Raw genomic sequence first — 22,308 nt, 5'->3', positions numbered from 1 at the left:
AATTTTCTTTTTCTAACTTCAAAGTGAGTATTTTCCCTAAACCCCTCGCTTAGCTGCTTGTTTTCTTATACCTGCAGACAAGCCTTCCAGCGCCTCCCACAACTGGTAGTGCTGTGTGAACTGCAATGAGTGCGTGGAATCAGACAAATGTACGCCAACAATGGGGACTCTCCTTGTAAAACTCTCTAACCCAGCTAGCACCATTAACCTGAGACCGAACAATAGCATCCTGTCCCGAGTAACTGACCAATGCATTCCTAACCCAAGACACTAAATGAGGACTGGGCAATGTACACTTAACATGAAATATTCACAAGCTCTGTTAGCCCGAGCCTGGCCAATGCAACCTTCTCAGCAGACTCGCTACTATGCAGCCATAAACTAAAACCGATAATGCATCATCACCCAGGTTTAGTTATGTATTGTAATCCAAAACTGATCAAGGCATTCTTACCCAGAGACTGGCACATGCAGCCCTAATCAAGACTGACTCTGATCTTAAACCAGAGACGGACACCTAATGCCTTACTGAAAACTGATCCCTAGATTCTGACCGGAGAATAATCATGCTCATCCCAAACCTGCAACAAACACCTTCTTCACCCTACATGAAGACTACCCAGAGAATATCTCACAAATTCCTAACCAGCGATAGACCCGTGCATCCTTAATGGAGATTTATCCATGCATCTATAACCCAAGACGGCCCTCTTCATACAAACTGAAGACTGACCATAGCTGTGAGAAGTTGGCCTGATGTGCAGTGTTCACTATTCTAGTGACCACTATATATCAGTCCAAACAACCCTTATTGATAATTGGTTGTAAGTCAACCTTATAGACCAGCTATCCTAGTAGCATGGATACGAGCAGTCTAAGGCTAAGACTCTAGAGGGCGTGTTAAGCCAGCTGTTTTACCATCACATTACCCCTTGAACACCCAGTGAAAGGACACCACACAAGTGTTATGAAAATAAAAAATGTATTTATTAGAATCACAACAACCCTGTACTCTTTATGAGGACAGGGTGCTAGGCACACAACAAAACTCTTACGAAAATACTTAAGTTAGCACGTTATACATAAATGCCCGAGGGGCACGAAAAACCATATACTCTAAAAGTGGAATGCGAAATTACTAGCAGGTAAGTACAGTACTAATAGGCTTTGGAATCGCTAGGACTTGACTAGGGAATCGTTAGATTACTTCTAGGAGACCTAGGGGACTCGGGTGCAGAGTGTGCACTCTCACGCGGGATGCGGGACAAAGTCTATGGAAGCTAGTAAAGGCAAAGTTAGTGTTCACGGGCGAACCCGACCTGGTAGGAAGAAAACGACAGTGGATCCTGACCCTAGGATAGTGAGGCTATGCTGGGACACCGAAGTGCCGAAGTTACCTAGCCCAGGGGCTGCAGCTGCATAGGTCTGAAAAGGCGTCGGGAATCTCGTTGCCGGACCAGGAGCCTGGAAGAAGGAAGTTGCTGGCAGGCGACCAGTGAAGGAAAGTTCGATGGATCCAAGCCTGGATCAAGGAAGAAGGAAACCTGAAAGCAGAGGGGACCAAGTTCTTGAATCACTAGCCAGTGATTAAGTGGGCACCAGGATGGCACCGGGCGAAGTCACCTCGACTAGGTGAGTGGGCGACGCTGGCTCTGTAGATCTCACGGACCAGGAGGCGTTGTTGGCGACCAGGATGGAGAGGCGAGCTGTCCCACGATGGATGAAGCTGTCTGCGTCGAAGTTACCCAGGATTGGGCAACAAGCCTTGGCTAATTCAAGCCCACGCGGTGGACTCAAAATGGCGTCTTGAGTGGACCAGGAGGGTCTGGAGGGCTCCTCTTCTGGAAGGGAGCAAGGGCCAGTCTGGAGCAACCAGACTAGCAGCAGTGATGTCGTCGGGCGTCGTTCAGGAGGCCACAAGCCAGCGGGCTAGTAGCCGAACAACGCGGTGAGCAGCAAAAAGCAGAAGGGCCCCACGCCGATCGTGGAGATGCTGGGGGGCTACTCTTCGGTGCTGGAGCTGCTCAGGGTCGGGGCTTCTCGGACCCCAAAGCACTCACCAGGAAATTACTCGGCGGGCTTGCTGTGCAGAAGTCGTGCAGTCTTGAAGATGGCCGGTCCCTCGAGGTCTCGTCACACCCACGAATCTCAGCGTGACTGATGATGTAGGTAGAGGTCAGAGGTGCCAGGGAAGCCGGTTCTCGTCGAGCTGGGCAGTCTTGATCCGGAGGAGAGACTTGCAGCAGACCGCAGTGTTCTTAAGATGGTGCCTGCGGATGCAGGGTGACTACTCCTTAGTCACAAGGGAGAAATCTTAGGAAGAAGTCTTGAGTTCCTTTCGTGGAAAGTAGTTTCAGGATTCAAAGATGATCTGATTTGGAAGGGGGCCAGTTCCTACCTTTATCCTGTAAAAAGGGGCTGGCACGCGACTAAGTCCTGCCCTAGGGGTGGGACTAGGAGGGGGGTGGTTACACCCACTTCCTTGGCGGGCTTTTCCCCAGCACAGGGTCTGGAGTGACCCTGGAACTGGTTCCAGCCAGCCTATGCACAGTGAGCACCGGGGTGCCACGTGCAGTCACCTTCCTCTAAAGCCCTGCCTACCTACAATGCACAAAACCCTGTCTGGGACGGTGCTGGCACCGCCCCTGGCAGGAAACCCTTTGTCCTTATCTCCTGCTCTGGGAGGACTCCCAGCAGCAGGAGGGCAGACTTGTGTCTCGGTGGCAGCATCCATTTTGTGGAGCTGAGGCTCTGTTGGACTTTAACCGGGGTTAGGGGTTACATACATGTCGTGTCCCTCTAGAAGGGTGGAATGCTAACCCCGTCGCCAGAATTGGCGAGGGGTTAGTATTCCAATTCGTATGACACCTTACTCGACATGCTTTGATAAAGCGATACCAGAGTTGGCATATAACCGCGAGGATTATAATGCACTTAAGAGTATATGGTATGCGATATCATGGAAACGGCTAAGGGATGGATCCCGAAAGCCGCAGACAGGCTCAGCTCATGCCAGAGCACCATCTCACACGATTCCAAGCACTCTGCCTTCAGGATTGTTAAGGCCTGCTATAGGAGTGACTGATAGGAGATCTGTGTGTCCATTTTAGGGTTAGATATAGGTATACTATATCTAAAGCAAAGGGTGATTACACCACCTTGCCCCAGCTGTCAAGCAGCCAGTTGTGTCAGTTTAGTTAGTCAGTCCAGGGGTGGCACAATACATGCTTCAGCCCCTGGGAGACTTCTGGGTGCACCTCAGCCCTGGGTACAGGGACTTGGAGAGGGCCCAGTGCCAATTCAGTACCTGAGTACAATTTGGATAGAGAGAACAGCTAGGCTGTGGGTCTGATTAGCAGGCCCACAGCCAGGGAAAGTCGTAAACCAGTGCAGCAAAAAGCAAAAATCTGGGTGATCATAGGATTGCAGACCCTACTCTCCTACAATAGCCATGTAACTCCGGATGAAACAATAGCTCCTAACCAAAGACTGACTCGAAAGATTGAGAACAAATGTCAGACCCTGTTTTCTGAGGGCGCCTGTTCCGTGCCTCCACCCCCTCCCTCATCGCTGCTTGTTTATTTTGTTAAGAGCACTTCACACGAGTGCTGTAGCCTTGTACATAATAAATGTGACCTTTATCGACTTAGCCGATGTACTCTGGGTAAAAATCACTCTTAACAACTCCTGCCTCGCCCTCCTGACGGTATATCGTCCCCCGAGATCAACCCCGCAGTTTAACGATCTCTTTACAGATATAATTTCTGCACACAATACCAAAGAGTATTAGTAGTGGGAGATTTCAACTTACACTGGGATAAAATACCCAAAGACCCGGTAGCTCTACATCTTGAGACTCTTATGACCACACTGGGCCTCCAACAACTAGTTGATGTCCCTACACACATTAAAGGTCATACTTTGGACTTTGTCTGGACCTCCCAACCAGGGGCCATCCTTACAGATCTTGCCCCGTGTATGTGGTCAGATCACTCCCTAATCAGGTGCTGTATCCCAATATACAGCCACCTAACCAATCTGCCCCAAATATGGAAAATGGTGCGTCAATGGAAAAAAATCGAACCTGCAACCCTAGTAGATTTTCTTCTCTCTTCCACTCCTTCTTCCGTTGGACAAGGAAATTTAGATCAGGAATGCGAAGCTCTTACAAAAAGCTTACGCACAGCTATAGATCAGGTAGCACCCGAGCGGAAGCTTAAGATCAAGGATGAAGTAAAAGGCGCCCCCTGGTTTAACCACTCGCTAAGAGAAACTAAAAGAAAGCTTCGCCACACGGAAATACGTTGGCTTAAAACTAATGATCAGCAGAGCGAGAGAAATACAAGTCACTACTCAACTCCTACAAAAAATGCATCATGACAAGAGGCCGATGTGACCAACCCAAAAAACTATAGACCTATCTCCCAGCTACCCTTCTTGGCTAAAGTCCTAGAACAACATGTTCTGAAAACACTCTCACCCTTCCTGGAGGACCACCATCTCCTCCAGGGACTCCAAGCTGGGTTTAGAGCACATCATAGCACTGAGCTGGTTATGTTATCAGTGCTTGATGAGCTTAGAGCTATGGCTGACAGTAAAAGACCCTGCGCCCTGGTATTATTAGATCTATCAGCGGCATTCGATACTGTCAGCCATGCTCTACTACTGGACAGACTTACCACCCTAGGTATTCAGGATCAGGCCCACCGATGGCTTGAATCCTTCCTATCTGGTAAGCCCCAAAGGATCCAACTGGGAGATGCAGTATCTGATATAGGCTCGCTTAACTGCGGAGTTCCCCAGGGCTCAGCCCTATCCCCACCCCTCTTTAATGTTTAATGCAACCACTGGTAACAGCTTTAGCCAACATGGGCTGCAACATTTTTAATTATGCGGATGATACCCAGCTGCTTCTCCGCATCGATAATACCGCATCCGCCCAGATCCAGGCACAAAATATCCTCAGATTCACCGTGAGTTGGATGACAGCCAACTCACTAAATATCAATCCTGACAAAACAGAGATCCTGGTCATCCCTACAACAGAATCCCCCTGGAGTGACCAGTTCTGGCCTCAAGAACTAGGTCCCACCACCAGACCTAGGCCAGCTGTAAAGAGCCTTCGCATAAAAATTGATGTCGAACTTTCAACGGCCAACCAAATCTCCTCCGTGGCTGGTACCTGCACGGGCCTAATTAGGCTCCTCCGCAAACTGGTCCCCCTTCTCTCTACCTCCACACTCCACACGATCGTTTCAGCTACCATTATCTCGAGGCTAGATTACGGCAACGCCCTATACCTTGGTCTTCCCCAGATACTGGCAAACAGATTACAGGTGGTTCTAAATGATGCAGCCAGATTGATCTTTAGACTTCCTAGAAGATCTCATGCCACCCCGCTTCTACGCAAATTGCACTGGCTCCCTATAAAACAAAGAGTGAAATTCAAGAGCCTCTGCATCGCCCACGAAGCTATATAAGGCCTAGCTCCTACCTACATAAAAGAACGCCTTGAGGTTTACACCCCGGGACGCTCATTGCGATCCTCCGAGGCGCACCTCTTGTCTTGTCCTCGGTACAAACTCTCTTCAGATAGGGGGAAGAGCTTTTTCAGTACTTGTTCCCCAGCTCTGGAACAAGTTACCTGATCATCTTCGTGAAGAACCTAGCCTGCTCCACTTTCGGAAACTACTCAAAACTATCCTGTTAAGGGAAGCACTAAGCACAGCTTAACCCTCTCTCATATCTGACCCAACTACCGATCTGTTGGTGATTTAGCACTATATAAATATAAATTAACAATAACTATAACAACTTTGTAATGTTGCTTACATTAAGCATTCCAATGATAAATCAAGAAAAAAGCCTGTAATGAAACCAAATGAAAGACTGAAGAAAACAAGAAACGTCAGTGCGCGAGGTTTTCTTTGCCGTCGGCCAGAGTGCCAAATGTTGTAAACCGAGTTCAGTTTTTGTTTTTATTGCCTTTTTAGAGGCTTTGTTACAATGAAAGTAAGGAAGAAGGCACCTGAAGTTGTTGCAGCCTCATGCACTTGTTGTTTTCACTTTTATGGAAATCATTGTTGCCGTCTAAATAAGGTTGCACTACTGTCAGGATTTATAATATTCATAATTAATCAGCATATTGCCCTGTGTTTACCAGAGTGCCGGTATTGTAAAACAGCTTGCCCCAGCTGACTTTGTACAACTGCAAATTATGACCAATTTGTTGTAATTAGTTTTATGACAGTTTTTTTTAATGTTGAGCTCATGCAACTTGTGTGAATTTATTGAGTTTCACCGGGGGGCCTAAAGTTTTAAGATCTTCACCTGAACAGAAAGGGCTCGACTCTTGCTGTCTTTGTTGTCTGGTGTGTAACATGGTCAGCGACTAGCTGCCGCCTCCCCCCCCCCCAACCGGCACCCAACACCCAGAAACGTGGACACGAGACTTCTTTACTTTTTGGAAGGCGGGCGCTAGTCGCCCGGCCGTATTTATTAAGATATGAAATTAAAAAAGGTTTTAATTGCATGATCAACAATTTATACAAAAATCAGCAGGACATTAGATACAAGTTTTTTGTCAACAAGTTTGAGAGCCTGACCTTAACAAAACTCTAATACATGTTGTTTCCTAACCGAGTCTAACATCCTCATCTTGATTTTTGTACATTTCTGGCCATATGGCAAGGTCACTACCGGTGTCAGGTCCTACAAGCTGCGCCTCCCCTAGAGACGTGCGCATGCGCAGTGTTACCCCGGGAATTGCCCGGTCTACGCCCTGAACTCCATTTACCCACTAAAGGAGGGCCCTTACTCTGCGCCATCCGGTGACGTCATGAGTCCACGCGCGCGGGGTGGCTACTAGCCTAAGGAAAGCGTGAACTACTCCTACCCGCGCTCCTTTGCAGCATCAATTACCTTGCCCCTGGAGTTCTAGGAGTGGCCCGCAGGCCCCTCCCCCTGGGCGGGAACCTCCATAGGATGATGCCCGCCCCCTCAGACCTCAAATATGTGCTCACCGATAATGACCTTACCGCATGCCCCATACCTAATAAATACGACGACCTATGGGAAAAAATTCTAAAGGACAGCTACACTGGCTAATAAATAACAGCATCACCGTACAACTACAAAGGGAAAAAAGGCCTAAAGACACTTGGCATCAAAGACAATTACTTCACACAGTTTTGCTAAAAGGGGAAACAAATTCCTAAACAAAAGCATCATCAAAATATACCGACAGATCCATGTCTACTACCATGAAGGACATGTGGACAGTACCTTCGCCAACTTACCATTAAACCAGACATAATGAATGCCACAAGACTTTGTTCCAAGGGATGGTGGGTGGGAAAACAAAGAAGCCCCGAGCGCGGGGCACACGGTGCTGTGGGGGAGCGTCCAGGGACAAGGGGGTCTCCTGGGCGCTCCCCACCTCTTTATTCTCAAGGGGCCAGGCAGGGGGGGGGGCACGCCCCCCCGCCCCCCGGCCCGCCCCTTCTGTAGCCCGCCCCTCCTGACCCGGACCTTCTTCCTGGTATCCGGGTCAGGGAGGCCGCCGGCCAATCGGTGGTGGGTCGCGCCCCCCAGGGCCCGCCCCCACCACCGAGAGGCACAAAAGGAGAAAGGGGATGAGACGGTCGCCGCGCCGCCATGCGTGCGGGGGGGCCGAGGGCCCCCCCTTTTCACATGGTCAGCGACTAGCTGCCGCCTCCCCCCCCAACCGGCACCCAACACCCAGAAACGTGGACACGAGACTTCTTTACTTTTTGGAAGGCGGGCGCTAGTCGCCCGGCCGTATTTATTAAGATATGAAATTAAAAAAGGTTTTAATTGCATGATCAACAATTTATACAAAAATCAGCAGGACATTAGATACAAGTTTTTTGTCAACAAGTTTGAGAGCCTGACCTTAACAAAACTCTAATACATGTTGTTTCCTAACCGAGTCTAACATCCTCATCTTGATTTTTGTACATTTCTGGCCATATGGCAAGGTCACTACCGGTGTCAGGTCCTACAAGCTGCGCCTCCCCTAGAGACGTGCGCATGCGCAGTGTTACCCCGGGAATTGCCCGGTCTACGCCCTGAACTCCATTTACCCACTAAAGGAGGGCCCTTACTCTGCGCCATCCGGTGACGTCATGAGTCCACGCGCGCGGGGTGGCTACTAGCCTAAGGAAAGCGTGAACTACTCCTACCCGCGCTCCTTTGCCGCATCAATTACCTTGCCCCTGGAGTTCTAGGAGTAGCCCGCAGGCCCCTCCCCCTGGGCGGGAACCTCCATAGGATGATGCCCGCCCCCTCAGACCTCAAATATGTGCTCACCGATAATGACCTTACCGCCACAGGCCAGCATTGTTAACCGACGATCTGGCCTCCCCCTGCCTTGACCTACCCTAGAAAGTTCTCACTATAGCAAAAACCCTCCAACCAGGCCCTGACATTACAGACACCCAGGACCTTCCCTTCCTCCGTCTAATGGACTCCCCTCACCGGGTAGAATTATGCACCCCAAATACACCCATGTTGGATCGTCTACAACCGGTGGGGCTTGAAATAATTTGTCCCACTGTGTGTTGATCCTCTTTACCGAGTGATTCAACGCCCTGCCCGAGTCCGCCCCTCGCCCCTGCCACCGCGGGATAAGTTGAGACCCTACTACTGTGCCACCCGGGCAAGTCCTAGCGACCCACCCGCAGCGGAGATGAACTCATCAATGAGTATCCGCCTCCCAAGTTTTGGCCCAGTCATTCCCCCCCTAGGTGAAGTATCACCATTGACGGGGGGTCGGGCTGCTGAGCTAAGAGTCCCTGAAAGAAGTTCCTGAACTGACCAAGGCACAGACCCCCAAACGAAATCTTCCCTGTCCCGCATCCAGCCCGTTGCTTGTGCTGGGACGTTGTAGCTCCTCCACTTCTAGTGGTGAGTTCCTCCCCTGCGTCACAGGTTTGAGAAACTCCAAGAACCAGGAAAAGACCAAGAAAACCTGGGTGACAATCCCACTTCCACCTTAGGGAATGGGTAGCACTTACACCTGCCAACACTACTTGGGCCCTTGGGTGTCCTCTTTCTCGACGTATGCTTCCTTTTTGACGTCCACCCGCTGCTGATGTTGCGGTGTGGAGCACCCCTCAGATATCCGCCATGGACCCAGCCGTGACTGACGTAAGCATCCCGTGGGCCGCCCACCTGTTGCAGCTGTTGTGATGTGACGCACTGGAGCACTCAGGCATCCACCATGGACCCAGTCATACATAAATGGAAAAGATAAACACAAAGCATTAGTGTTTCTGGCGATAACTGCTGTACACGTGCCAGTCTTACATTACCATCACTTGCTAAGTTTTAGATAACATTAGCGCCAGATGACTACTCATTCGTGTGCAGTACAGCAACTTGCAGACAATCACGTTAGGGCTACCTAAGGGTGCCTGGTAGTAAGCCCTTCATGAAAGCTTAGACCTGTGGTCCATAGTGAATGCAATAGCCCATCCATTGTTACTCCAGGACCATACAGTGTGAAATGCCGTGGAATCGTACTGTATATTTAGGTAATGTTCCTGACTTCATACCCCAAGTCGATCCACACATGCCTGCATTCCACGTACTCAGATGCTAGGCTTTATGCCACTTGCTGACATTTACATTAGGGCTACCTAAGGGTGCCTGGTAGTATGACCTTCATGACAGCTTAGACCTGTAGTCCACCCTGAATGCAATATCCCCTCCATTGTTACTTCAGAACACTACCCCTTGTGAAATGCCGTGCAATAATATTGTATATTCAGGTAATGTTTCTGGCTTCTTAACGAAAGCTGACCCACCCATCTGCATTCAATGCCCTCCGATGATGGTACCATCATTTCTGCCCTGTAATTGGATGGGATACATATAAGCATTCCTCAGAGGCCTATTCACACTTGCCCACCCCTAACCTTATTTACCATTTCTGTTTTCACTATCAAAGCCTTGAAGCCTATTATTCAGATCGAGAGGAGGGGGGGGGGGGCACCGTCTTTACCAGTTCCACAGCAAAGTCATAAAGCATAGGATTAGCACCTTGCTATCCGTGCTGAGCTGTAAAATTGGCCCTAAGCCTCTTACCAGCCCAGTTATAGCTTTGGCTTTTGGTAAACCACTATCCAAACCAAGCTGGCATGAGGAAAAACAACCCCTGACATGTGTTCCCCTCTTATTAAAGCCCTCAGAGAAGTATAGCTCACCGTTACCCAAGGGAGCACCCAGTTCAACCCTAATCTAAACCCCTTCAGACAGCAAGTGCATGAATTACTCAATAAAGAAGCAGGGAACCCTGGGTAGTTCTCAAATTTAGGTAACAAACAGCTCCCGTATAGAGCACTGTGTGCCGCGCAACCTAGGAAACTGGCTTTCACACTATTGGTGTGCCGCGCAACTTAGGAAACTGGCTTTCACACTATTGTCAAGCCCTATACTTAAACACACGATACTCGCAAGGAGGAACCCAAGGAAGAGGGCATCAGCATGGAGAACTTACGTGGGCCCGCCACCCTCTGAACAGACCGACTCATTGAATAGTCTATACAATAAAGAGGTAGTTAGCTACGTCTGGTATTCCACTAATACCACACAAGTGGAAACATAAAATGCGGTAACTCACAAGCCCACTAAAGGAAACCCTTCACTGTAGATTTTGGAAGCAGCATCATTGAACATTCAGTTTTACCAAGTCAGTGCTGCTCGTAATTCCCTGCAATGATTGCGAAGCCAGGCTTCTGGGAGCATCAATAGTTGATGCCACCAGTATATCCAGGATAAGGACAACGCTGACCTATTCTTACTGTTACAGGTGAAAAGACTGGCCCATTTCATCTAGCCCAACATTGTTTTCATTTTGCTGAAAATATCAATGTAAATGTAAATGTGGGTACAAGACACAATTGATAGCTAGAGGAAGTTGGAGCACTACTACCTCCCCTATTTGTCCCCTAAGCGACATCTGGCGCTGCAATATATCTGGCCACATAGTACTGGCCTTTCCCCAAGATCGTAACCAGCATGCAAGAGAGGCGACCAATGGCCCCTTGTAGCAATATCAACTATGACAAAATAAACAATGCTACACAACACTTTCCCCATTAAGTAGCACCATTTGCTACTATGTCAGTGAATCAGGACAGACTATATTTGTCACCCAGACCCAATAGTTAAAAATGAAACGAACCGCCGAATGTGATTCCAGTATTTCCCTGCTGCGACCTTGTGGTTGAATCACCAATTGCGGGGATTAAAAGCATACACCGTTACTTGTGTTTGCAACGTTAAATACGCTGACTTATCCTTTCCCCCGCACTTCTTCGGCCAGTATTCACATTACAAATTCAGGCACCGAGAGATTAAGTGAATTGCCCTAGAATCACAGGATGTATACGCGACCCCGAGTACCCTGGCCTCCAGCACCAGCGTCGGGCTTCTATGCCGACGGACCACATCCCTTCCTTCTGCATTAATGCATGCATTCGCTAATTCACTTTTAAAACTTTGGCAGCTATGAGGACACCTTTTAAACAAGAGAGCAACCGGCGCCTCTTGGTTGGTTATTTTGGTATGGCAGCACCACAGTCCCACTCGGTCACCCACACCTCAGAGATGATATTTTATTTATTTTCTAATTTAATTTATTTACTTATTTTTGGCATCATTATATCGCGCAGAATCAACCAGAAGGTGTTGGAGCGCTTCACACGGGCACCATATTAACATTACACCGTCAGGCAAACCTGCACTATTCGTACTTTCAATTCCTGTAAATTGATAAAAGTTTAAAATTAAGGTGCAAGCTCTGCATATCTTTATACATACAGACAACAAGCAAAGTTATTTTCCCAACCAGAGAAGGGAAATATATTAAGGATTGCTGCAAACAGCACTCAAGGCACTGCCACCTAAGTTAGAACAGAGATAATGCCTCGGTTACTGAGCCTGAGGCAATACATGCCTGATTTGTCGGTCTTTGTCAAAGAGCCACTTCCCGACTGTTTACTTGCTACCCCGGCGTGCCCCAATATGGTGGCCAAACGCAGATTTCCGCCCTGTCCCTTCCCAAGAACGAATACCATGGCGGAATGACTCTAAACAATTTAAAAGTGTCTCCAACAAGGTCTCGACAGATCAAATACTCGACCCAATTTATTTAGAGTTACAATAGTGGGCCATACCTTAATTAAGGGCATGGTATAAGATTAACTAAAGCTTGACATCTGTGCTTAGCCTAGCGTGCTGCCCTAATTGTGCTTCGCTGTTTCTGTTATTGCATCCAGATATATGATACAACAACACATAACATCATACCTACAAGATTTTCAATGGTTGTTAGTTATAGAAGATAAATAAGCAGCAACTATGGCTCGTACTCCACTAGTGAGCAGTGAGAGCACAGGTACCTCGAAGTGCCTGCTGTCCCTGCAGTCCGGAAACAGGGCCCCCGTGCCAGGGCTCAACACAGAGCCCTAATGCGATATTTGCCACTTTACACCTAGCCTGGTTATACATGGCATTCACCCCACCAACCGCTTAGAGTAACCATTAGCGCATATTGTCGTACCCATGTAAAGAAAACCCCCTCGTAGTCATGCTAGATATCCTTCTATCTGAAACACTAAATTACGCACACACACATATTGAAGCTCATGAGTAGGGCCATAGTATAGTGCAGCATCATTGATTGCACAGCAAATTGAAAAACAGTCTACTGTAACTTTACAGATTATCACTGACTGTTCCCCTGCCCCACCAACTTTTCAGAGGCCGATCAGGGAGAAACCATCTTACAAGCACTAAAATTCAAATTCAAAATACAAATACACAAAATTCAAGTATTGCCTGAGTAAATGCTTGGATTACTAACATAAAAAACACCAATGTCCACTTTGCCATATTTAATTTCGGTGCTTTTCGTCCATGGACTGATTTTAGTTCCTTTTACGCACAAGTACATTAAACACAAAAGAGGTCAGAACCAGGTCAGTGACAGCAGTGCACCCAAGGGCTCCATGCTTTCAGAGTTTCTAAAATCGGAGAAATTTTAACTGGCAAAGATTTTTACTTTCCACTTGGGTGTAATGAGGATGTCAAGTATCTTGACCTTGACTTAATTGTGGCTGTATATCAAGAGAAGAATTTTCGAGGACTGAAAAGGTTTGTCGCAATGAAAGGATCATCTATATTGTACAGTATGCAATATTTGTTACACTCCAGTGTGAGTGAATACATTAGAGAATCCCAAATCGGCCATACACTGTGTCAAATAGTTGATAGACAAATACGTTCCCCTCACATGTCCAAACGAGGTCGGTTTTTGGAAAAATATCTGAGTATATATCATTGAGGGTACAGATGAAGATCATAAAAACCCCCATGCGCGCTACTCCCAATATCGTTAGCAGGGGAACATGGTTTTACCGGCACACCGGGTCTTTACGGGTATATACATATTACCGCCGGGATTTGAACCTGCGCCAGAACAGAGACCACTGCACAGGGCCTTAGTCACTGAGCTAATGCCGGACCCTTTCAAACAACAAAAGACAATCATTCCTTCGTGCCGGCCCCCCACCCACAATAGAGTCAGCGCTGCCCAGACTCCCGCTGCACCATCACCGGCCAGCCATTCACAGTCTTGCCATAATGTCCCTTGAAGCAGTGAAACTCACCATTCCTGTGCTGAGCACGAGAACCTCAGCTTCCTTCACAACCTTCGACTGCTTCTCAAAAAAGTTGATGCCCCGGCTGGCTGTAGACAGTCGCCCGACCCTCCGGAACCAGTACGTGGTGCCCTCGCGAAACAGGACTTTGTTCCCCTTCTTTGACTCGGGCCATGACATCCAGGGTGGGCGCCGCCGATGGTATCTCTCCTCCCTTCCTTTTTCGGCTCCCAAGACCTGCAGAAAATAAAGAATACTGCGATAAATAATGCCCCCCCTCCCCACGCGGCCATCGTGACCCGCCCTGTCCCGAGCAGGAATCCAGCAGACCTGCAAGGGGAAACAAAACAAAATTAATTACAGCCTCCTAGAGGCTGAAAACAAAGAAGCCCCGAGCGCGGGGCACACGGTGCTGTGGGGGAGCGTCCAGGGACAAGGGGGTCTCCTGGGCGCTCCCCACCTCTTTATTCTCAAGGGGCCAGGCAGGGGGGGGGGGCACGCCCCCCCCCGGCCCGCCCCTTCTGTAGCCCGCCCCCCCTGACCCGGACCTTCTTCCTGGTATCCGGGTCAGGGAGGCCGCCGGCCAATCGGTGGTGGGTCGCGCCCCCCAGGGCCCGCCCCCACCACCGAGAGGCACAAAAGGAGAAAGGGGGTGAGACGGTCGCCGCGCCGCCATGCGTGCGGGGGGGCCGAGGGCCCCCCCTTTTCAGATTCCAAAGAATGCTGTTAAGACTTTAAGGAAATAAATAATAGAAAACTCTTCATTTGTTTCCTTATTCTTATTTTTTATATTAATGCATGTTTTCATTTGGCACTTGTACGGCAAACATTAAACAGATCTCTCTCCAGTGACCACTTGTGATTTAGGCCATCAGTGGCGGTCCTACCGACATCCAGCATTGTGGGCTGACCACCGCATTGTGATGCGGTAGCGATGCGGTTGGTCGGACCGCAACAGTTGAAGGGACTGACAGACGCTTCCAACAGGCTCAACGAGCCTGTTGGGGCATCAGTCGGATCATATTCCCTACAATGAAGGCAGGGCCTGTGCAGGCCCAGCCGTAGAGATTGCAATGTCCTTTTCCGAAAGCGTTACCCGGGCAGTCCGACTGCCATGGACAGGCTGCCGCAAAGGAATTTTCGGGCCCCTAGCATGGCCTCTGTGTGTCTCGGCTATGGGCCTGGGGGGGGGGGGAGGGCACCTGTGGTAACCCCCCCCCACACCATGCCCCACACAGTGCCTGACAGTGCATGGATATTGTAAACTGTCTTTTTCCCCTACGGCCCTTTTCTAGGGCCGCAGAAGCCGCACTGAAAACAGCAGTTTTCCAACTGCCTGCATGGCGGTCACATTGTAACCGGACAGGTGGCACCACCGGCATGTACTCGGTCGGACACCTGCCTGAGGCGATGGGGTTCATAGTTAAGTCTCCTTCCTTTCACTAATTTGAACATGTTCATTTACTGCATGTTGCCAATTTCAAAGTCTTTCTTTTTTTTGTTCTAATGGGCATGAACTATGATTACTTAAACTCTCAATTTCCTGTGTCACTACGGCAGTGTTGCTCCTTTAAAGGCTGTTTGGGTGTTTTGACTGCAAAACTTATTATTCATAATTTTTTGGGGCTTTTAACAGTTTGTGGTGGAAACAGCTGTGATGTCGTAAAACTATACATTTTTGAAAATTAGACCAAATTCTGAATTCAGCAAGGAAAATTAAATAAGAGAAAAACCTATTTTGTGATCTCGTATGTAACTTCTTGTCACGATGGCAGACTTATAAAAGCACTAACTGTTATGTCCGCTAGACCCTTCTGGTAGCAGGGATATAGAAGGTTTGTAGGTTCTCCTTGAAAACCTATGTATTTCTGAAATATCCACCGGATGCTGAGTTTAAGAGTAGTAGTTTTGTATATCTCTCAATTTGTGGGTACCCATACTAGCATGGGATTCTGAGAGCTTTTTGCAAAATTTCATTTTTTTAACACGCTTGCTTACATTTGGAAGGCAGAAATGCAGAGAAATCAGTTGGTAAAAACAAATGGTCTACTAATGTGTGGGAAACACAGATCTCTTGATAAAAATGGAACCCCATTTGAATGGCTGGGCCTAGCGCCTGCGACACCAAGCACCCTAAAATGTGACTTGGAGACATTATATTTCACCCAGCAGAATCTATTCCGTTTTTTTACAGTGTGGGTAGAAGTGGATTTTGGGCTTTACCTTGTTGCCCCCCCCCCGCCCCTTTTCCTTTTATTTTTGTGATGGAAACGTCTGGAACCAGTAGGAAACCACAACAATCCTACCAATCAGCATTACCCCACTTGTCACGATAAAAATGGTACCCCACTTGCGTGGGTGGGCCAAGAGCCTGTTATAGGAAAGCGTCCAAAACACAACATGGACACATCAAATCTTTACACAGAAACCAACTGTTCGCAATGAGGCTAACTTTGGGTTTTGGAGCTTGTTGGTCACCACCCAGGGAGACCTACCAAACCCACACTTTTCTGAAAACTATACAACCAGGGTAGTCCAAGATGGCATGATTTGCGTTTTCTAACCAAGAAGCCCCTGCAAACCTCAATCTTTGACTAAATACACACATTTCCTTCACATTTCTCTGATGGAAAGTTGCGGAATCTGCGAAAATACACAAATTTCCTACCATCCAACGTTACCCTACTTGCCCTGATTGATAGCGCTGTCTCACTTGTGTGGCTGGGCCTAGTGCCTATATCCTGAACGGCTCAAAACAAGGTAATTGGGAGTCTTCGAAGCTTAGTGTTTTGTGCCTGTTGTGGGTGCTAGGCCCACCCAAACAAACTGGGTTCCATTTTATGAGGAGAGCTATGAGAACGCTGGGTGGTTGGGAACTTGTGGATCACTACATATTTCTGAACTTTCTGTCACAAAATGTAAAGGAAATGCACGATCTCTGCCATTTAGGCAGAGTTTGCAGGTCATTGTGGGAAAGTGAGTGGGATCAATACAAGTGATACCAACCTAGACACCTCAGGGTGTTCATTTTCGAAAATGTGAGGGGCTGTTCCTTCAGAATCCATCCATTACTGAAGTACAGACTTGCACCAGTTGGTTTTGGCACCTCCAGAAGTGTTAGCATCAAAGAGGAAATACTAATAACAGAATGTGAACATGACTGCTGACTGTGAGCTGTAAAGCCATGTCCAGGCACCAGCCACTTTATGGGACATTCACACGCCTTTAACGCACCACACAAAATGACTTTAATACCACTAGCCAATTTTTCTATGTTTTTGGGACACTTTTCCTGTGCCTATGGATTTATAAAAAGTTAGGTAAGATCTGTCACCTGTTTAGGGATGAATGTCCTTCATTATTTGTTAAAAAAGAAAAGTTTGTTTCCTGAAATAAGAGAATTTATTTATTTTTGTTTAATCTGAATAGTAATTAACTGTTATTTGTTTAAGGCTTTCTTTACTCTTTTGGAGATGTTTTTTCTCACTTTATGATGACATATGGTTTTTTTTTAAACATATTTTTGACCTTTCTTAGAGGCTTTGTCTGCCCTCTTTGAGGACAGAATTACACATTGCATAAAAATAGAAAAGCTTTTTCTTTCATCTTTGCATTGTTTTTGTTGTTAAAAACATTTGCGTACTGATGCGATGTGTTGAGTTGTTTTGCGTTGTGATATGTTCTGATGCATACATATGCACAACACCTCAGTACTTTTATTTTGGTGAAAATATAAATGTTTTTATATTTAAATGATGTTGGCTAAATATATTTTGTATATTTTAAAAAAAGCTAGATAAATGCATGCATAGTAAAGGTAACTTTAATGTAATCCAATGTATCTTCTTGGTAAAGGCATGCATGGTAAAGACATGCGTGGTATAGGTATATGCGTTGTTCAGACTGTGTTGTAAAGGCATACGTGGGAGAAGCATGTGCTGTTCCATCATACAAGCTTCATGACAGGCTGCATTTTGAACGACATGTCATGGTCTGTATGGTCCCAGGGCATTACAACAGAATTAACTTTGAAAAAGCAAAAAACAAAACATTTGCTGTTTTGACTTTACATCCAGCATCTGCAGTGAACAGGGGGATTTGGGGCTGCCAAGTGAGTACTCTGTCTACGCTTGTTGCCACGTGTGCCTGCTCTCTGGGTTGGCCTACCCTAGTACTTTCTCTCTGTGGAAGACCGGCCATTGGCTGGAACTCCGCTGCCTGAAAAATTGCTTCCAGACCCTGCACCATTTTCCTCATCCACTGATGCTGTCTCAGTGTCTGATCTTGCTTCAGAGCTGTCCTTCATTAGTTAAGTTAGGGCCTGGGCAGCAGTCACTCACTTAGACGCCATCTCTGATTGTCTAAAACCTTCCTTCTGAAATTCTTTGACCTACTTACAAGGCATGGGTATGCTTCTAAAACAGTGGATGGGGGTTTGCGTCTGTGAGATATCAGTGTGGTATGACCAAGTGGAAAAGTAAAAAAGCACTTCGCTTCTTGATGCTTTGATCTGATGAACTCCTCTAAAGACACTAAAAGAGACAAAGTATTACTTCTACTTTCCAAATAAGCATTACCACAGCATACTTCATAGCAAAATGAGTGAGCCCACTCCAGCCACTGTTTATTTATTGACACTTGCATGCAAGTAGAGACCATTTTAGATGGGAGACGGCTAGCACCAAGCCATATCGGAGTCCTACAGAGACAGAAAGTAGGCCCTGCCACCTCAATAAAAGTGTCCTCTTTACCAAACCAGATATGTAACCAACTATTTGCAAAGCCCGTAGATCTGGCGTTTGCTGCCAGCCTTTTGGCTTTCTCAATACTTGTTTAGTTTTGTCATGGTTTTGATTAGGTGACTTAACGTAATAAAATAAAATTGCCTGAAAGCAAAAATCTGTCTTTGGTTTCAAGAAACACAGTTTGATATGTTATCCCCTGAAAGTGAAGAGCCCTACTTTGTGTGCATATGTGCTCCTTCTAAAATGACAGACTGCTGTCACTCACAGTGAAGTTGACCAATGGTAAATGTGGGCTGACCCATTGCAATATAAGGTAGTGGGTGGACGAAAAGTGAGTGACACAACACTCCAATAGATAAAAGACTGCATGCATATGTGCTTGTTGCAGGGAACGTTTTTGGTATTATGAAGGAAATCAACTGTAAAAACATACCTGTAACATGGAAACGCACAAGGTTGTTCTGTTTTCCCCAGGAGGGAGGAGAGGTGTCATACTCTTTGGTGCCTCGATCACCCCCCAGAGGAAAATAAACTTTTATCTAAAAAACACAAAAGTTGCACCGGCAAGGGGGATCGACCCACCTGGCATGCTGGCCGACCCTCCCACAACATTTGGCTGCCCTAATGGGGGGGGGGGGCGTTCACACCCTCCTTAGGTTCTTGATCGCACCTCTCTGGAGAGAACTCCCCCCCCCCCCCCCCCCCCCCCACCCCGAGGAGGTTCGACCCCCTTACAAATATGGTGCCACTTTCTTTTCCCCTGTGGGGCACAATTGTACACTCCTTGAGGGCCATGATACCACCCTCACTCCCCAGTGAAAAATCATATTCAATAAGAAAGAAATTCCTCCCCCCCCCCCCCCCCCTTTGGAAACACTGTCATGTTATTTAAATAGAACAATATAAACCATTTTAAGTCCGCAGAGAATATTGAATATATAAAGTTTTGAAAAATGTTTAGAGCGTTTAACAACTCTGATGCATTACACAACATTCCGAATGCCGAACTGATGATCTGGACGCAATTTTCCACTCATATCCTACCTTATCGCAGCAGCGCGTGTTACGAAATCGCGGTCGTGCGTCTTGCGAAATCGCGCCCAATGCTTGTTGCATTTTGCTGCTGTGTTGTATCCCTTTGTGAGTTCCCTTGCCCCCAAATCTGTATAAGAACAAAATGTGGGATGTCTGTACCTTGTCTCTCTTGCGCGTGTGCTTTGTTTCGAATGCTGGCTGTGTGCTTTGTTTTGAATGCTGGCTGTGTGCTTTGTTTTGAATGTCCGGATTGGCGTCTGTTTTGGCCAATAATGGTGGCTGAAGTAGTCTGGTAATGTCCCATGCTCATAGGTGCTGGAATATGTGGCGCAATGTTGTGCATTATTTCGTAGCGTGGGCGAAAGACAAATCTCTGCGATTTTACCTTCTCAACATTCGGTGAATTTTGTTTCCCTGCCCTACTCATTGGGTCTTCCTGTGAAATATTTTTTTATCTGTACAAATACGATCTACTCAACTATATACTTTTAATGTGTTAACTGCTCAGTACTCTAACACGAATCTTTCTTGCCTGTTTCCCTGCCATCTATACATGTTTTCCCACTTCTTTATGATTCCACACCATTTATTTACGCTGTCGCATAACCTTTTGAATTTGTTTAATCCGTTTGTCCTGCCACCCCTGCTACACACATGAATGTGATGTAAAATACCATCGTTGGATTTGAGGGGATAAGGTCTGCTGCCCCGCTGTTGTCCATAATGCCTTCAGTCAGGGCACAAGTCCTAAAAAACGCTGTCACCGGAAGTGACGTCACGGCGGGTGGATTGCACCATCGGGCTCATTACCTCCTCTCGCTCACCCCTTAGATGCGATTGCATCTGAGAAGTTAGCGCGTGAGCAGCGTGCTGTGAGCTCCGATCTCGTCCCAGAGAGGCCAAAGAGTCCAGCTGTTTGGCAGGGGGGATGGCGTCCACCCGGTAAAATAAGTGGGCGGACGCCGTCCACCCGCCGCGTGATACCCCGACTCGAGCCCTGCCTTCAGTGTTGTCGAGATGAACGAGCAGGGCAGTTTTAGTCCCATTACAGTGGCTCATGGCCACCCCGCAGTGCCCAATTCGTCGAGAGAGTAAGCGGATTCTAAGATCATGGCGGCAAAGTACAGCAGCGAGGGAAGATGATCATTTGAAAGGATTTTAGAATCAGCCATAGATTTTGGAGCAATGGATCCGCCGCTGCTTGTTTCAAACAACTCGCGAGTATTGATCCTTAACCCCTTCCATGCTCATGACGGAATGGTTCCGTCATGAGCATCGGTGCTCCTGTGCTGATGACGGAACCAGTCCGTCATGAGGCCAGGGGCACGAAATCCCTCTGCTGCAGACAGCAGAGGGATTTCCTTTTCACCCCTCTGACCTTGGGAGCAGCTCCCGAGGCCCCCTCCCTGGTTTCTGTTCACTTTCTACATGCTCAGTGGGCTATCTCAGCCCCCTGAGCACGTAGAAAGACGGGAGGGGTATCATTGGAAAGGGGAGAATCTCCCCTTTCCAATGATACCCCTCCCCAGGAGGGCGATCCCCAAGCAGGGATCCACCCACTAGACACCAGGGAGGGGGCAGCGGCCCCTTGGGCAAGGGCCTTCACTCCCCCCATAAATAAATTTATAGTATTTAGTCTTTCTGCCCCCCCTGTGGGGCAGATGGGGCAATAGCCCCCCAATCTGCCCCCCCCAGGGGGGCAGAAAGCCCACTATACACCAGGGAATTTTTTTTAGGGCATTTTTTTAGGGTGGGGGCTGCTCAAATGGGCGCGCCAATGCCCCCACCCCCGGCACCATTACAGCCTTTCTGCCCCCCTGGGGGACAGGTTGAAAGCCCACTAAGCACCAGGGATTTTTTGTGTGCACTTTTTTTTAGGGTGGGGGCTTCCCGAAATGGGCAAGCCTATGCCCGCACCCCCGCCACCATTGCAGACTTTCTGCCCCCCCGGGGTGCAGATGGAGGCAGTAGCCCCCGATCTGCACCCTCGGAGGGGCAAAAAGCCCACTAGACGCCAGGGATATTTTGGGGCAAATCTGAATTAGGGTGGGGGCTGCCCAAAATGGGCATGCCAATGCCCATGCCCCTCCCCCACAAAAATTACAGCCTTCTTGCCCCCAGGGGGCAGATGGGGGCATTAGAACCCAATCTGCCCACAGGGGGGGGGGGGCAAAAAGGCCAGTAGAGGTCAGGGTTTTTTTGGGCACATGTTAATTAGGGTGGGGGCATTATCATGCCCGTTTTGGGCAGCCCCCACCCTAATTAAAATTTGCCCAAAAAACTCCCTGGCGTCTAGTGGACTTTCTGCCCGCCCTGGGGGGCAGTTGGGGGCCTTAGCCCCCAATCTGCCCCGCCAGGGGGGGCAAAAAGCCATCTAGAAGCCAGGGATTTTTTTGCGGGCAAATTTGAATTTGGATGATCTTCCCAGAATGGGCATGCCTATGCCCCCACCCCCTCCCCCACAAAAATAACAGCCTTCCTGCCCCCCCTGGGGGCTGATGGGGCAGTAGCCTCCAATCTGCCCCCCCTGGGGGGCAAAAAGCCCACTAGACGCCAGGGATTTTTTGAGGGGGCAATTATGAAATGGTGTGTGGCTGCCCAAAATGGGGATGCCTATGCCCCCACCCCCTCCCCGCAACAATTACAGCCTTCCTGCCCCCCCTGGGGGGCAGATGGGGCAGTAGCCCCCAATCTGCCCCACCAGGGGGGCAAAAAGCCCACTAGACACCAGGGATTTTTTTTGGGCACATTTTTATTAAGTTGGGGGCATTGGCATGCCCGTTTTGGGCAGACTCCACCCTAATTAAAATTTACCCAAAAAACTCCCTGGCGTCTAGTGG

The 22,308-nt window shown here is 48.1% G+C and overlaps 1 protein-coding gene and 1 pseudogene across 2 annotated transcripts in view; one reads left to right on the top strand and one right to left on the bottom strand.

Annotated features, from left to right (window-relative positions):
- LOC144772340 (uncharacterized) overlaps positions 1 to 22,308 on the top strand; it is a 552,285-nt gene that overhangs the window by 41,786 nt on the left and 488,191 nt on the right. The window lies entirely within an intron of this gene.
- LOC144774644 (small nucleolar RNA SNORA17) lies at positions 21,089 to 21,172 on the bottom strand (annotated as a pseudogene).

The sequence above is a fragment of the Lissotriton helveticus genome, chromosome 8 (genome assembly GCF_964261635.1).
Source record: "Lissotriton helveticus chromosome 8, aLisHel1.1, whole genome shotgun sequence".
Classification (NCBI taxonomy): Eukaryota; Metazoa; Chordata; class Amphibia; order Caudata; family Salamandridae; genus Lissotriton; species Lissotriton helveticus.
Note: the sequence above shows the minus strand (reverse complement) of the source record. Positions and strands in the feature narration are given on the sequence as shown.